The following is a 15,844-nucleotide window of genomic DNA, read 5'->3' as shown; positions in this document are numbered from 1 at the left end:
CTGATGGTATGTTGTCCTTGGACTAGGCTTTTCCTCTGAGCTGAGGGCCTGGGATTCCCAAAGGAAGGCTCACCAGTAAAAAATGAGTAATGGAAGATGTTGAGACCGTTACCCATTTCTGCGTCCTTGCTCGATGAGAATTCTGCTTGTAGAAATGCTTCTTGTAACCAGTTACATTCCTTACCAAATTCCTGATTGCATCCATGCATGTTTGAACCATGGTTCTGTGTTCCTCCTGGGTCACCTGGTCCTGTTTTTACCTTTCTACTTCTTGTGGTTTAGTTTAGTGGGGAGCTCCTTGTAAGTCTGCTGCCTTAACTATGTTTCCTGCTTGCTGGGATGGACCACTTCTGAGCTTGAAGAAGGTAATCCTTGAAACCTGATTTTTGTACCTCAAGTTGAATTTTTCTTGTAAGGTTAAACCCTAATTTTTGCAATCACTAATCCTAGCTGTGCTGGGGAGCATTTCTGAAAAGCTGGACAAGGACATCAGCAACTGGGTAATAACAGGCATTTGGGTATGTAGACTATGTATCTTTCAGGACTAATTGAAATTGCTACCAAAATTTCTCATATATTTCCATGAGCACAGAATCAGGAAGTGGATTATTCTTGTGGTTCATGAGATCATTGTACCATTCAGAGAAGAATCAATCTATGCTATACCTATGGGAATGGTAGCAAGGGAAGAAGATGGAGCCTGTAAGCTCTTTATGGGTGTAGTAAAAAATTATCATTTAAACTAATCCTAAATATTTGGAGTTTAGCCCTTCCTGAAAAAGCTATCAAGGATTTAATAGAAAATAAAAGCTTTTCTATTGCATTTGTAACCATACACCAGTAATTAGAAGACAAAAATGAACTCGATATGGAATCCCATATGAAAGCCTGAAATGCCTCCCTCTAAAAAGGAAAAATTTTCTCTTAAACTATCTGGACTTTCACAGTAACTGCAGGGTAGCCAAAGAGATTTTACTTTGCTAGGTTTTTATGTAAGTAGTTTCTTATAGGCATATAGTTATTAATGATGTTTAATTAGTTACTGCCAGGATTGAGGTCCTAACGAAGTTTTTATTTTCAAGCAATTTAAGAGGCTAGTGCTGATGCAGTAATTTCTTTAAGCAGAATATCTTCATTTTAGAGCGAACTTATAGAAACTTTATCTGCAATACACCCGTTTTTCCATCAAACTTAAAATTTCTTATGTACATCTACATAAATATGCTTATGTCCCTTTCCCAAATTCTTTTTCTAAAAAGTGTTTCTCTAACAGAAGCCCAGCAGATCTTCACAAAACAAGTGCTTTCATCTGTTATTGGATTTTAGTGTTTCCCTCAGCAAAAAAAAAATACTCACAGAGATATGTTTTATGTATTGGTTCTTAGCAAGAAGTGGTTTAGATCAATGGTAATTTTGAATTGTCAAGGTACCAAAGAGAAGCATAGCTATGGCATTTTAGTAGTCGATGGCTTTTCTGTGTTCTACTAACATTAGAAAGTGAACTTCATGGGATTTTTTTTTGATGGAACAGCAGTTCCTAGCAAACAAGCAAGTTCAGCAATATATATTTTGTTCTCTCTCTGTATCATCTGTGTGTTTGCCACTTTGGCATATTTAGTGAGCTACACAAACTAAAATAGCATTCAGTAATTTAAAAAATATTATTGAATCATTTATCTCTGGAGTTTTAAGCAGAATTCTTTGTCATCTCCAAAAAGATCATGCTTTAAAGTTAGTTGAAGTTTTGGGCTGAAAACTCAAATACCTGGTTTCATGTTAATAAATACAATTGTAATTTACATAGTGTCAAATTTCAGCAGTTCCAATTACAAATACAAATTTTGAGGAGGATTAATAAAATCAGGGGAAAAGTTGTGGAAGTTTACAGAGCAGAGGGCATTTTCTGCAAGGCTCTGGAGCCAGGAATTCCTATAGCTTGTATAATTCTGCCTCTCAGTGGGAACTGAGTAATGGAGTCGTTCACCCAAAGCTGGAAGATGGGATCAATGCCATCCAAGGGAGAGTCCCCTCTGGGAACTACAATGGCATCAGAAGGCAGCTCTTCAGCCATTTCACACGTGGGAGGAGGTGAGGGGCTTTCCCTCAGAGATGCCCACTACACGACATGACATTCATGTTGAGCTGTGGATGGGAGGAGTTGAGCCTAATTGATCAGTAGCTGTTGACCTGGCATGTTCCATAAATAGGTATGACACCATTTGGTACTTAATTGTGGTCTAGCATCAAACAGCTCCCTTGAGCTGCAGATCTGAGGCACAGCTCAAAGAATAATTCCATTTGCCTGCGACAAGCCAGGGACTGGCTGACAGAATGAGTAGTATTAGCAAGGGTGGAGACTGCCAGCATCAATAATGATTATATGTGCTGCTTCTGCCTGTGATGAGCTGCCAGCTTGTAAATGCTGAACAATTGAGTGACCTTGGACAAACTGGTCCCAATAATGATACAGCATTTGTTTTAATATGAAAGTGACAAGAAGGAAAAGATCACAGTGTGTCTCTCTTTCATGCAATCCTTCATCTCCAAAATGGATGCATCTCATGTGAGTTTAATAATTTGTTTCATATGCAAAGCCTCTTTCTCTGGTATTAAGAAGATCTTCATTTCAAAGCTTAGGAAATTTAAAGACGACTGAAAGCTGGAGTCAAGAAAGGATAATAGTTCTTATACCTGCAGTGGCTGTCACCTGCTTAGAGATAATAAAAATACTTTCTGAGAGTTAAACCTGTGCTTTCTCTCAGCTTAGGTACCTGCAAGTTTTCTGTCTTTGGGAGCAGTGGCAGCCTGTCCCCTTGCAGGGATGAGGCCTGGCCATGGCTGTCCTGAGGCACTGCATGTTGCTGCCCCTGGCCCATGTGTGGGAAGAGGCGTGGGATGAAAGTGGCTGCCTTGGCACAGCATGCCCCCCCAGTGCTGGCATGCCTGGCCTGAGCATCCAGAGAGCTCAGTGAGGCCCCATGCCATCAGTGGCCTCTCCCTCCTGCCCCATCCTTCTCCTGGTACCTCCTCTGGAGGCTTGGCAGCCCCTCAGCAGGCTGGGAGTTGGTGTTCTCCAAAAGGATCTCCATGGCTGTCTTTGGCATCCTCTGCCAAGTGCTGCCTCCTGAGAGAGGGAGCTGTTCTCCTGGGAGCTGGGCACCCCAGGGCTCTGTGCACCTTCAGTACCCCCAGGACCAGGGTGCCAGTCCTGCAGTGTCATGGGGGTCTCTGGGCATCTCCAAGCCCTGGCAGCAGATCCCAGGCCCTGCTCCTAGCATAGTTGTCCTGTGGCAACAGGTTCTGGTGAAATTCATTCTTTTCTTTAATGATTTAGAAGAGTTGGAGGTGAGTGAAAGGGGGAGCATGGAAATAAAAAGGGTGTAAAATAGAGCCTGAGAATCTTATAAATAGGAATTTTTAAATTGAGGGTATTGATAGCAATTCATTAATTGAATAACATCATAGGCATTTAAAAGCAATATATTTTTATGGCTGTGTTAAGTGGTTTTAAAGATATATTTTGCTCTCCTTTTCATAAATTAGTCTTGATAATATCTTCCTGTTCATGGAAGCAGAAATTCTCAAAATCTGTCTCTTGGCATTTTGCCATTTTGTGGTGGTAATAGATCATTCTCTTCTGATGGGAAGAGTTTTGAATAAATGTCAGCTTGACAAGCAGCTGTGTGAAACAGACTGATCCAGCCTCTGTCTTTGGGTCAAATAGTCACTGTCTCTGCTGCAAACAAAATATTAAAACTAAAGAGATGAAGTCCAATGGGGTGCATTCAGTTAGCATGGAAAAATTTCAAAACATTTTGAAGGAGGGATCTGCATCTCAGCATCACAGAGGATATGGAAAAATGTTCTTGCTGGCTACTGCAGGAGAGCTTTACATCTGTGGAGGATCCTGTCAGCTTTAATAGGCTCTGAATACATTACTGACTAACCTGGCTTACAAGCAGCTGACATTAAAGTGCTGATGCCCCTGACACCCTCCTTCATCTCTTCTGTGCCTATAGATGAAGAGACAAAGTCTGCAGGAAAGTAATAGCAGCATAGCCAAAAAGCCAAAAGAGCTGAGCAGTATAGTAATGTGTTTATTTTATCTGAGTATTTTCAGATAAAATTAAAAACATATCACACATACCCAGAATGTTATCCATAAAGAGTTGTGGAAATGAGGGGGAAAAAAGAACTGTATGAGATGTGGGAAACAAATTAATCCTTTGTAACAGAGCTCATCATATGTTATAAGAAAGTGTGGTATGACTTAAGTCAAAGCTTGGGAGTTTCAGAAGAAAAAGACTACAGTTGCTGTCTCTGGCTATTGAGCAAAGCGAGCCTTCAAGGTTCAGCTTTTAGTCAGAAATAATCAACATGCTGTCTTGCTACCAACACTTCTTGTTATCTGCTCTGATAAAGAAGGATCTAAGCTTTTATATTAGATCCCATACTGAACTTGACAGCCTCATTCTGATAAAGAAAGAAAAAAGGGAAGAGCTGTAATGAGTACATTTGGCAGGACTCACGTTGTCAAGTCCTCAAAAAGAAAGGTTTTTATTTTTTTGATTGATTGATTGGTCTGACCTTATAGGTGAGTCAAGTCTCTGCAGGACCATAAAACTAATTTTTCTGACCCTTCAATTTATAGTACTTTCCTTTTTTCTTTTCTCTTCTGTGTCTAAGATAGGTGAAATGATTCAACACAGCTTCTACTGATCCTAAAAATTCCGTGATTCATCATAGATGACTTCAGGATGTTAATCAATTTATTTCTTGCATGATCAGATATAGAGAAGGAAAGAAGTGCTTGAGCCGTCATTTCTTTACTTATCAATTTATTTATTTCTTCTCCAGCTTTACAAGGGGTATTTTAATCCTGTGAAACTTTTGTCTTCTGATGGCATGTGAGAGAGTAGAACTGTCTGGGACATTAGAGAGTCTCTCTTTATATCAAAATGTAGGCTTTTCTATCACTTCTCAACACTGTGTGGAATTTTTTGTATCAGAATAACTAGGAAGAAATTAAGAAAAACAGACAGAATGCAATATTGTTACAAAGACTTGAGAGCAAGAGATATGTCACATAAGCTTCCTCGTACTCTGGAGAGTGTGGTTGTCAAAGTATGTGAGAAGACAAGAGAAAGGAAAGTTGCTAACTGCTGTAAAAAAAAATCTCCCAGGCCAGTTCCAAACTGCTGAAGTTTGAGCAGCTTGCTGAAGGGGGACTTGCAGTGTAGCTGTCGCTGCTGCTTTGTCTCTCCTGGGAGTTTAAGGTCACTGCCTCCCATTGCCATAAAAGGCCAGCTCATCCTGCATCTTCTGACCTCCCTTCATAGTTTGTGTTGATGCCTTCTCCTTTGAGAAGGCTCTCTGGTGAGAGTTACAACAGGTATTATAATGAAAGGGGAAAGGGTTTAGAAGCCATATCACAGTCCAAGCTAATACTCTCTGATAAATTCTTCATCTGATCCTGCTGTCACTTTTGGTCACCCTAGAATACAGTAACACACTATGGTTGATGTCCTTGCAGTTGCCTTTTGGTCTCACCAATTTAGTGAAATTTCACCGTTGAAAATTTACTGCTCAGTAAATTCAAACCATTTTTAAGAAACATTGAAGATGTTCTTGAACTCTTAAAAATTATTGAGGTGTTTCATGGAAGAATGCTACTGAGTACTAGTAAAAGATGTTGCAGACGGGAACCCACAAAATTGCAGGACTGTTACTGCTCTTGTGAAAGGAAACAGGGCTGAGTGTTTGCATATTGTTTGCCCTTTATCCTACCATATCCAAGAAGGCAGAAGGGTTTTGGAGAGGTAAATTAATATACCAGCTCTGCATGAAATGCCAGCCACACTAATGTTTGGTACATACAGCCTTTGAATGCATGCCATGCATTTAAATTTACACCTCTTAGTTATACAAATTTTCCTGTTGGGTTTGCAGTCAAATGTTTGAACAGTTTGATTATTCACTCCACTTCTAATTGGTCTCAAATTTGCTGTTTGAATTAGGCGTCTTCTCTCTCCTGCAAAGTACCTCGGCAGGGTGATGGAATTCTTGTAGGACTGTCACCTGGGTATATAAGACTACCAGAGCTGTGGTGAGGCCAGAAAGGTTGAGTCAATGAAATGTTAGAGAGTTTGGGTCAAGAGAAGTATAAGAAGCTTGGGCAGCCTGAGACAGCCATTCTGATTAGTTCATTTCAGATAAGAATATCTGTTGCACTTAATAAATGAAATAGACTAAATAATAATAATCTTTAATAGGTGTAAGTAATTTCAACTGCAAGCCAGGGCTTCTGACTGGTCAGCTAGAGACTCCAAACCAAGACAGCGTTTTCTACAAGGGTGTCTTGTTTGCCACTGCAACCATTCAAGTTATCTCATGTATTAAGCATCTTTCAAGAAGGAAAAAAAAAAAGAAAAATATGGACATATTTCATCAAGTTTTGTCATTCAAGGCTAAGGTATGAAAAGAGATCCTTTGCTGTGAGTATGGCATTTGCATATCTCATGTTGCGCCGCACCTCTGTGTGACCAAAGGTCATGGAGCTGAGTGTGTGCCGACTTTCTTTGCCAACAGTAGTAACCCTCAGTGCCTGTTAGGCATAATGGCCATACACAATGTGAGTCATTTCTGAGGGCTTTCTTTTCGTGGTGCTTTAAATAAGAAGTTCTTTTTGTGGTCATTTACAATAGCAGGACTACACTTGGTGGGGCAAGAATGAAAAGGAAAGTAATAAGGATTATCTGTGTCCTTCTTTCCTTCAATTGATTCTCTCCTGAATATTTCCATTTACAAATAAAGGCATTGTAGATGTCTTTGTAAAATATGCTGCATAAAAGAAAGAAAGAAATGCATGGTAGGTAATACTGAATAACAAAAAAAAAATAAAAAGCCACAAGAAGAGCTGTTGTTTCTGTTGTTTTCCTTCATTTGCCCTAATAGTCTCCTTTAACATTTTAAAATCTGAATCTCATAGAACAGTCTGAAGAGCAGTAGCTACTATTAACACTTTGGTGGATCTAAGAAAAAGCATTCCAAAAACTGAGAGCTCCAAAGAAACCAGGGAAGTAAAAGATGTTTTTTGTTGTTATGGGTAGTGACAAACTAGAGTGTGAAGCCTCTCGAGGGAAGACATAAGTGAATTTGGGCCCTTCCACATGTCATGAGTGTTGTAGCTTCATCCCTACCTTGTAGGAAGGAAACCTTTGCTGTTTTGCCTTTTCCTTGTTACCTAAAAATGGAATTTTGTGAACAGTGCCTTGAACTGGACCTTCATTTCTAAAGCATTGCTGTTGTAAAAAATACTTGAAACTGAAATGATGAGGAAAATGGCTTTTTTCAAGCTATTTGTTTACAGCTTATCTGCAAAGTCCTTCATCTGACAGAGCTGCAGCAGCATCTACTCCTTTTCCCTTCCTTCTGCAGAGCTCATAATGTAATGGGTTGCCACGGGAAGAGGCCAGGGCTTCCTCAGTGCTTGCTGCCTTGCTTCTTTTCCCTGTCAGGGGCTCCCTCTGTGCTGGCAGCACTCATCCTTCACCAGTGCTTTGCTCGTATCAGTGTTTTCTTTTAACTTGCCCAAGTCTCTCTTCAGAGGCACTTCCCGAGGTCACCGTGGAGCTTGATTTACAGCAAGTGGTGCACGTAGGAATTGCTCATGTCTTCAATACTTCAACTCTTCTAAACTGAATCTGAAGTACGGATTTTGACTGATTTATGGCTCTACAGCTTATTGAAGCTGATATAAGGCCAAGAGTGGTTTTTTTTTTCACAATCACAAGCACACTACCTACAGTCTTTATAACTAAGCAAAAACTGCAATAAATTACTTTATAATATCAATATTTTCTACCTTAGATTTCTCTTCTAGTCTTCTGTTTAGTAGATCTGCTCATTGAACTTACAATTGAGTAAAATACCTATTCCGTGCTTGCAAAATTACAAATGTTCAGTCTTGATCCAGCACACTTCCTTATTGCTCATCAGCCCCTTGACAGAGACCACACAATCTTCTAGGTGCAGTGGGTTTCAGAAGCTGAGAGGAATGAACAGTGTAATAAAAACCTCCCAAAAGTTAATTTGTGTCAGCCAACACTGCAGGACATTCTGCTTATAAAAAAACCTGGTGCTGTTTTACAGAGCAATTCCTGAACATCCCCCAGCGATGGCTATACTGTAAGAAGTACTGGCATCTCACTTTTATTGCATGAACTCTTGAGAAGTGAGGCTGGAACTATACAATCATTGCTGAAACCTGTGCGTTGAGAGTGTGTAACACTGTGCCAAAGTAGCCACTTTTTGCTCTCGATTTTTCCTTTCGCTATCTGTGGAATGTTTTGTGTGTTCACAAACTCAGCAATGAACTTCAAGAGGTCTGAGCCTGCCACATGCAGTCAGAAGAGACAGCCGCAGGAGGAGAGGTATGTTGGTGGGTCACCTTTTGGTCCTCAAAAGAACAGTGACTGATATAAAACAGACTTCATGCTGTGACCTCAGGGCAGATTATATGTAAACTATAGGTCTCTCTGGTGGTGTTAGTGTAGATAATTGTTAAAACAACATTAGCCTGGTCAAAAAGCCTGGGAGAAGACCTGGTGTGATTCAGTTTAGCACGAGGGTCCAGAACTCAGGACATTTCTTAATAAATTTTTATTATTCATTTTATTTGCTTTATTACCATTGTTTCATCAATGACACCCTTCCTTCCATGGTAGTTATTATTGTTGTTGTTGTTGTTGTTATTATTACTACAGTACCAGCAGAGACCTAGTCTGAGAATGCAAAACAAATAGCAAAGCATCCTTTAAAGCTATTTAAAAATATTAATAACAATAAATCAAAAATTTCACTAAGAAAAATATTGTTCTTTTCAGAAAAAAATGATAGAAATTATTTTACTAATTTCCTGTATTCCTGAATTTCATAAATAGAGAATGAGGAAATTGGTTTTTTTTCTTGTTCCATCACTATTCAGCATCATACTTTAAGATTTGTTCTCTGGAAACTTTTCTTTCAGTGTATTGTGATTCTTATAATTAAACAAACTTGTGGTATTTTCTGTTTTGTTGTGATGGGAAAGTTCTGTGGAGCCTTAGAGCAGGATAAAAAGGCTGCACAAAAGCAGGGATGGAGCCTCCCTCTACTTCATATATTGGCAGGAAAAGCCTTGGGTCATAGATTGTCAGAGAAAAAGAGGAAAGCATCCAACCAAAATTACAAGTAAGGTAAAAGCTGTACAGAAATCAATATGCTGCAGTGAACACTAAAGTATTTCGCTAACAGAGAGATTCCAAAAATGGTATGTTAAACGTTTTGCTAATACAAAACCTGTAGGAAGGTAGAGTCAAACCAAGGGGTACTGAGGTGTGAGTTCTGGGCACAGCGTTGGCCATTCTTCTTCGTCACCTAATGCAGGCAGGGTGAGCTTTGAAGCAGAACTGATTTATATCCTAGCAAGGCTTTAGATTAGGAACTGTCATCTTAGGAAGGAAAAGAAGGAAGCTGTCAGGGTTTTTAGAATATTTCAAAGGGTTCTCTTGATGCTGAGGGAAAAATTTCCTCCCACAACTCCCACCCCCCAATATTTGGATTTCTCTTTATATTCAGTCTATTTTTGGTGCAAGTTGTTTGTATCCATTGGTCTGCACCTCCCCTCAGGAGAAAATGAAAACAACTCACAAAACTGAAGATGTTAGAAAATCATGATACTATCAAGTAGCACTGGTGGCTGGGTCTTATAGGAAAGTTATTTTTTGGAAGAATTCAACTTAACTGCAGATCTGATGATAGTATCAGTTTAGCTGAGCAGATGACAAAGATTCTCCTCCAGCTATGTTACAGTGATTAGAAAGTTGCTCCTGACTTGAATAAGTAAGTTAAAAATAAATAAATAATTGTTCATGCAAAATCAGGGTCAAATGAGTCTTATTGGCTTGAAAACCTAAGAGTTACTGCCTCATCTTACATTTTCTAAATTCCCTTTATATAGCTGTGAGACAAAGAAAGAGCTTTATGCTGTGCATTGTATTAGCAGACTAATTGTGGAGAGTTAAAAATTCCAAGGAACAAGCAGCATTTAAGCTTCCCCATGCTGACTTCAAGGAATTGTGTACAGAAGGCTCCATTAAACAAAGGACAGAGACATTTCATAATAAAGAAGAAAACAGGCCTGGATGTAACATTCAGGTTTCTAACAGCTGCCAGGAGAATTCATGTGCTTTTATAGTACAAGCTTCTCTTGTATTTTGTCCTTAAGATGACAGAATCATATGCAGAAGTTATTCTGCTGGACTGAGAAAAACCTTGGGAGATAAAGCCTTTAGAGGTAAAATGTGAGTATCACATAAATACATACTTTTAGGGATGATCCTGCTGTTCTCACAGAAATCTCTGTGGGCTCATGTCATCCAGCACTCTGGAGGTACAGTAGGAATGCTGCTTCCATGAGGTGTGCAAGGCACTCTGCCTTCTTGAGAGAGACTCCCCAGTCATCTTTTATGTTGCTGGTTTTATGGTTTGAAAAGTAATCTTGAAATTACTACCTCTGCTGAGAGTAAGGCATGGCCACATGGAAGGGAAGAAAGGATGAACAGAAATACGCTCAAACAGTAAATTAAATGTATCTTACATTTTTAAGCTTATTTGAATTCTTAGATAGCTATTAGTCTAAGAAGCAGTTAACTGGAATTTAATTGTACCTGTAATTAAAATATTTATACTAGAATTGGGTCAGACAGCTGGTATGTACAACTCCCTGCTTTCATGCAACTCCCAAAATGTTTTTTTTTAAAAGCAAAGTATTTCTTATTATGATGTTTGGAAATTAGGAGCTGCTTCTTTCAGAATGCACTGCTCATTTTTTTTTGAACAGAGACTTCAAACTCCCCTCACTGTGTGAAAACAGAGCTTGAATTAGCTGCTCTAAAGAAGTGGGAGATGGGGCATCAAAGAGCCTTCTGTTCATTAAGATAAACACTGAATATGTGTTTCATGTTTGGTTTCAGTATAACATTCTGAATAGAGGATTAAGCGGTTGCTTCCCACAGTCTTAAACTATTGAGATGGTGTGGGAGAAGGAGGAGAATAAAAGGATTTTGGCTATTATGCAAAGAATTAGTGTTGAGAGAGTAAAAGGTCCCCCTATTACCCATTGAATTCTGCATGGATTTAGGTGTGTTGAGAGTGTAACACAGCTCTCCATGTTGGACACACAGAAAGTACATAATTAGGTTTCAGGAGTCCAGCTAAAGTTTCAGTCTGGACACTGATCTTGTGATATGGATTCTTGCCAGTTGATTATGTACTTTCAAACCATACTATGTACTTTTCAGGGAATAAACCCACATTGTTTCATAACCAAAATTTTCTTTCTATGTAATTCTTTTTGTTACCTCTTAACTTTAGAAATAAGCCCGCATTATTTTTTTTTTGAGGTACCAATGACAACTGGGGGCACAGATTTTACCCTTCTTGCTCTCAAATGCAGTCACATTAGCTGCAGAAACAGTCATGATCCATCCCACTTTGTGTTCCCCAAAATAATTTTTATTACACTTGTTTTATGGATCAAGTTGATTGAACTGGTCATGTGAGTCAGAGTGAAAGAGGGGTTTGCAATCTGTCCCTGCCTTGTGCCTTTTCTGTGGGTGTGCATGATCGATATTTTTATTAATTGGCAGGTAAGCCATTTACAGTGGTTTATTTTGGATTAAATTAATGAGATTTTGGTAACAGTTATGACCAATATTTCAGTTTTTTTACATCAGAGGAGCTTTTTTCTGTTGACACTAAGGAAGTGTTAATGTATTAATTGTAAGGTTCAAGTTCCGAGTTGTTTTTCTACCCCTAGTTCTGTTTCAAAAACTGTTTAGTTTTTTAATTCAGTTTGGTTATGTTAGACAACCCATAAGGACATTTTCATATCTTGAGATTTTTTTAAATATATATATTTCGTTTACTTCATTGTAACTGATGAGAAATTACATACCTGTTTCATAATTTTTTTCCTCTATGCATATGTTACTCCTCACTCTGGGAAACAGGCAGTAGCTAGATTTGGTCTTTCTTAGGGCAACTATTCTCATAATTTAGGGGAAAAAACTCACCAGGAGTGAGTATATTTAATTTTTATTTTTATTTTTTATAAATGTGGAAGCTCTACAAAGCTGATTGATTATATTTTCTTCTCTTCATTTTCTTTTCTTGTATTCTATTTTTAACATTTCAGCATTGCACTTTGGGGACAGGGAGTTGGATCATCTTAAGAATATTTCATTTTCATCTTTGCAGCATTTTATTTAAAACAGGAATGCTAAAGAATAGCAGTGGTTAGAATACATTGTTTAATGTGGTTTTAAGGTAAAACACTCAAATTCACCAAAAATTACCAAGTTCATCCTCAAGAGGTTTTTTAGTGGGAAGAATAACACTAAATAGGTGACAGACCTCAGTCAGAGACATCCAGTCCTATGCAGAAAAGAACACAAAAAAACCCCTCAGAAATTAATCCTAATGTATGCTTCTTGAAGGAAGTGAAGGAAAGACTCCAAATGTTTGACAGGATTTCCAGGTTCCATGGCTGCATTAGCACATTGACTCACTGGTCCTGCATGGTGATCTGCCTCATTTGGGATACAGTAGAAGGTGGTACATCATGGTTTCACTCCCTGCTGATTGGTATGCTGAGATTTCAGCTCATTATTTCTCTGCCTTGCATCTGTCTATTAGGTGATGCTGACAGATAGTGAATCACATTGATCTTTCTCTTATCCAGACATATATGTGAGCTTGGATTTACTGGAGTGATAGAAAATTCGTCCCACTTAAACCTCAATTTCTGTAGCTTTTTCACACTGAGTTAGAACAATAACTGTGAATTTGTTTTATATCTCTCAGCTTCCTTATCTCCAGTATTTAGCTTCTCATAATAAGAGAGACAAAAAATGTATTTGAATGCAGATCACAGAGGTTTCTGAGTACAGCCTGAAAACCTTAAGCACCAGATCTTTCATTCTAGAGGCTCCTTTCCAGTCTGTTTTATCTTAATCTATTTATTCAAAATCTTCAAAATCTTTTATAGGTGTTGACATATGCTTATTTGTCTACAACTCTTTCAGGAAGAGCTAACATTTGAACATTTGGGCTGTTGAAATCCTGGTTCTTTCGGAAAGGAGATAATATGCCATTATGTGTGTGCCATTATGTAATGCAAAACGAGGTCCATGCTAACTCAGAATCATTCTTTTCTGAATATTTATTGGACATCTGTATATCTCAGACTTATCTGATTAGATAAAATTCCACTGGAAAAAAATATCTTACTCTATTTTGCCCAGAATAAGCAGCTAACAAGACAAAGGTTATGCAAATACAAGATGTTATCAGCAAGCAAGACAAGCAGTGGATTTCCTACACCATGATAACAATTGTGAATACTTTGAATGCACACAGTTTGTACCCTCTTGAAGGGTGGCATAACTTCTCCTTCTGTTAAATATGACTTAACTGTCCCACAGTCTCTGTGGAGAGGCATATGCATACATGCAATTCCTGTGGAAGAGCTGACCCTATAAATTTATCTGTGGGTTATTCAGTGGAGTGGCACTCTGAATGTTCCATACTTGAACAGTGTTATTTTCCATAAAAATACCCAGTCTGAGGTATAATTTGGTAGGTCTGAGATGGTGCTGACCTATCAGAATGCTGTAGTGTGCAAACATACATCAGCAATATGAGGTGTACCAACATCTCCACAGGTTTGCTGGAATACTTTTGCAAGGAGGTTTGTACACAAAAGCAAGTAGAAGCTTGCTCTGTCACTCTCTTCTGCTCAAAAAGTTTACCACGAAGTTCCTGATGAGTGCAGGTTGTGGTCTGTGAGCATTCTCTGTGCTGAATGTGTTCCTACACAAATTACACACATAAGTACTGTGGATGGTATTAGATAGACTTCATCTAAAGTAATTTAGACGTGGGATTAATTATGATCCAAATTACAGAATGCATAAATTGTTCATAATTTAAAAAAAAAAATTTTAGGAGCAACTAAAGGCAATTCCCCTTAATGAAATAATGCAGATGTAGGGAATAAAAACACTCAACTGAGAAAAATTCAGGGCACTTGAGTCTTTCCTAGCACCTTCTTGAGGTGAAGTATCGATGATTTCTCTGAATTGTAAGTCTTACAAAAGGCTTATCATGTGTTACTACTTTTATTCTCAAACAGAGATTTTTTTCTGGCTTTTATTTTCTCTTCCTTAACATTCTTACTCCTAGAAGGGAGATGAGGTAATGACTGTATTTATATAATACACAGTACAGATAATTTTGTTGAACAAAATAAAAATAAATCATAGCTATTTTCTGAATAGATCCCTTTTTCTGTCAGAATAAATTTCAGATTGTTGGCAGTTTTTCCACAAGGTTTTCTGTGACATCAGGCCTAATTACCACCTATTCTGCTATTTAAAAATATGGGACCCTGGCAACACAGCTTCCTTTCTCCAATGACACGGCAGAAAGGCAACTGCAGGCTATTGTATTTGGATTTGTCAGAATAAATAATTAAAAGGCTCATCAGCTTTTCGCTAATGAACAAGGAAATGTGATTAAGAAACTTTAAAAGAAAATAGCTGAAAACAATATAGAAATGATAGCAGGGATGATTGCTGTGAATGAGTGACTGAAATTTCTGAATAAGTGATTTCATCAACCAGGCAGAAGGACAGTAAGTTTAATCTTCTATTAAAAGATTTCTGTCAGTTTGGAAAAGCTCTGAATCAGGAGATTAGACACATCTCAGAAGCTGACAAGGCAGTCACTTCTCTTAAGACAGCTACTTTCTGGAAAATGCTCAGAGATAACTTTGTGTGTGTGTGTGGTTTTGATTTCCTTTTTTGCTGTTTCAAGACTCAACTTCTACCCAGCAATGACTAGGACATTCCTGACTAGTCAATCCTTATTCACAGAGACTCTAAAAATACAAATCATCTTTCAGACCAAAATGTTCTAGAGATGCTTACCAAGTTTACTGTGGCTAACATCTCGAAATTGCACTGTTTCACTTCTGGCATGCTTCCTTGCAAGTGCTTTGCATGTTAGTGTCTAATTAAATATCTTATTCCTCTTTATTATTCTTCAGCACCAAAAAAGTGTTTCTACCTTATATCTAATCTGTTACTATGCTTTTAATATATGACCTCCCAGCTTATCTAAAGGAAATAGCACATAATAGAGAAACTCAAAAAAAAGCTAAATAACAGATGCTGCTGCAGTTCTTCTGCATGCCAGGAGAAATGTGTCTTACTTTTTTCCTTTATATACATTTATAAATTACACAGTCTTTTTATTAATAAAGGCAGAAAAGTCAACAAGATTATGAATTTTCAAGTGTGGAACTTTCCAGACACTCAGATATAAAAGTAATACGCACAGAAGTAAGTGTGAGATTCATAGTTACAAAGATTAATAAAAAAAGGTAAAATAAAATGTGAAACATGCTCACGAGCCTCAAATAGGATACTCAGCATTACAGAAAACACTCTGGGTCCAAAACCCAGAAAGAAAAATACTCTGCTACCTGAAGAGGTCTTTGGTGATTCTTCACCTGTTTTTACTCTTTCCACATGGTTTAGACCCACCATAGTGCAGTTCACAGTCTGCATAATGGAAGTTCCTTCAATAGGTACATCTAGCAAAGACACAACCTCTCCTCAAAGAGCAGAGATTTTGGAGATCTTCATCTGTCAGGAATTCTCTGCAGATCTCTTTTCCAGACTGCACAGTGTAGCGAAAAAAAAAAAAATTACTCTTTATGCTTTTCCCAGGCCAAGAA

The 15,844-nt window shown here is 38.2% G+C and overlaps 1 protein-coding gene across 4 annotated transcripts in view; it reads left to right on the top strand.

The window, feature by feature from the left end:
• The window catches only part of MOCOS (molybdenum cofactor sulfurase), a 208,428-nt gene that overhangs the window by 139,306 nt on the left and 53,278 nt on the right, over nt 1-15,844 (top strand). The gene's annotated exons all lie outside the window — the stretch shown is intronic.

The sequence above is a fragment of the Ammospiza nelsoni genome, chromosome 1 (assembly GCF_027579445.1).
Source record: "Ammospiza nelsoni isolate bAmmNel1 chromosome 1, bAmmNel1.pri, whole genome shotgun sequence".
NCBI classification, from domain to species: domain Eukaryota; kingdom Metazoa; phylum Chordata; class Aves; order Passeriformes; family Passerellidae; genus Ammospiza; species Ammospiza nelsoni.
This window is presented reverse-complemented; position numbering and strand designations above follow the sequence as displayed.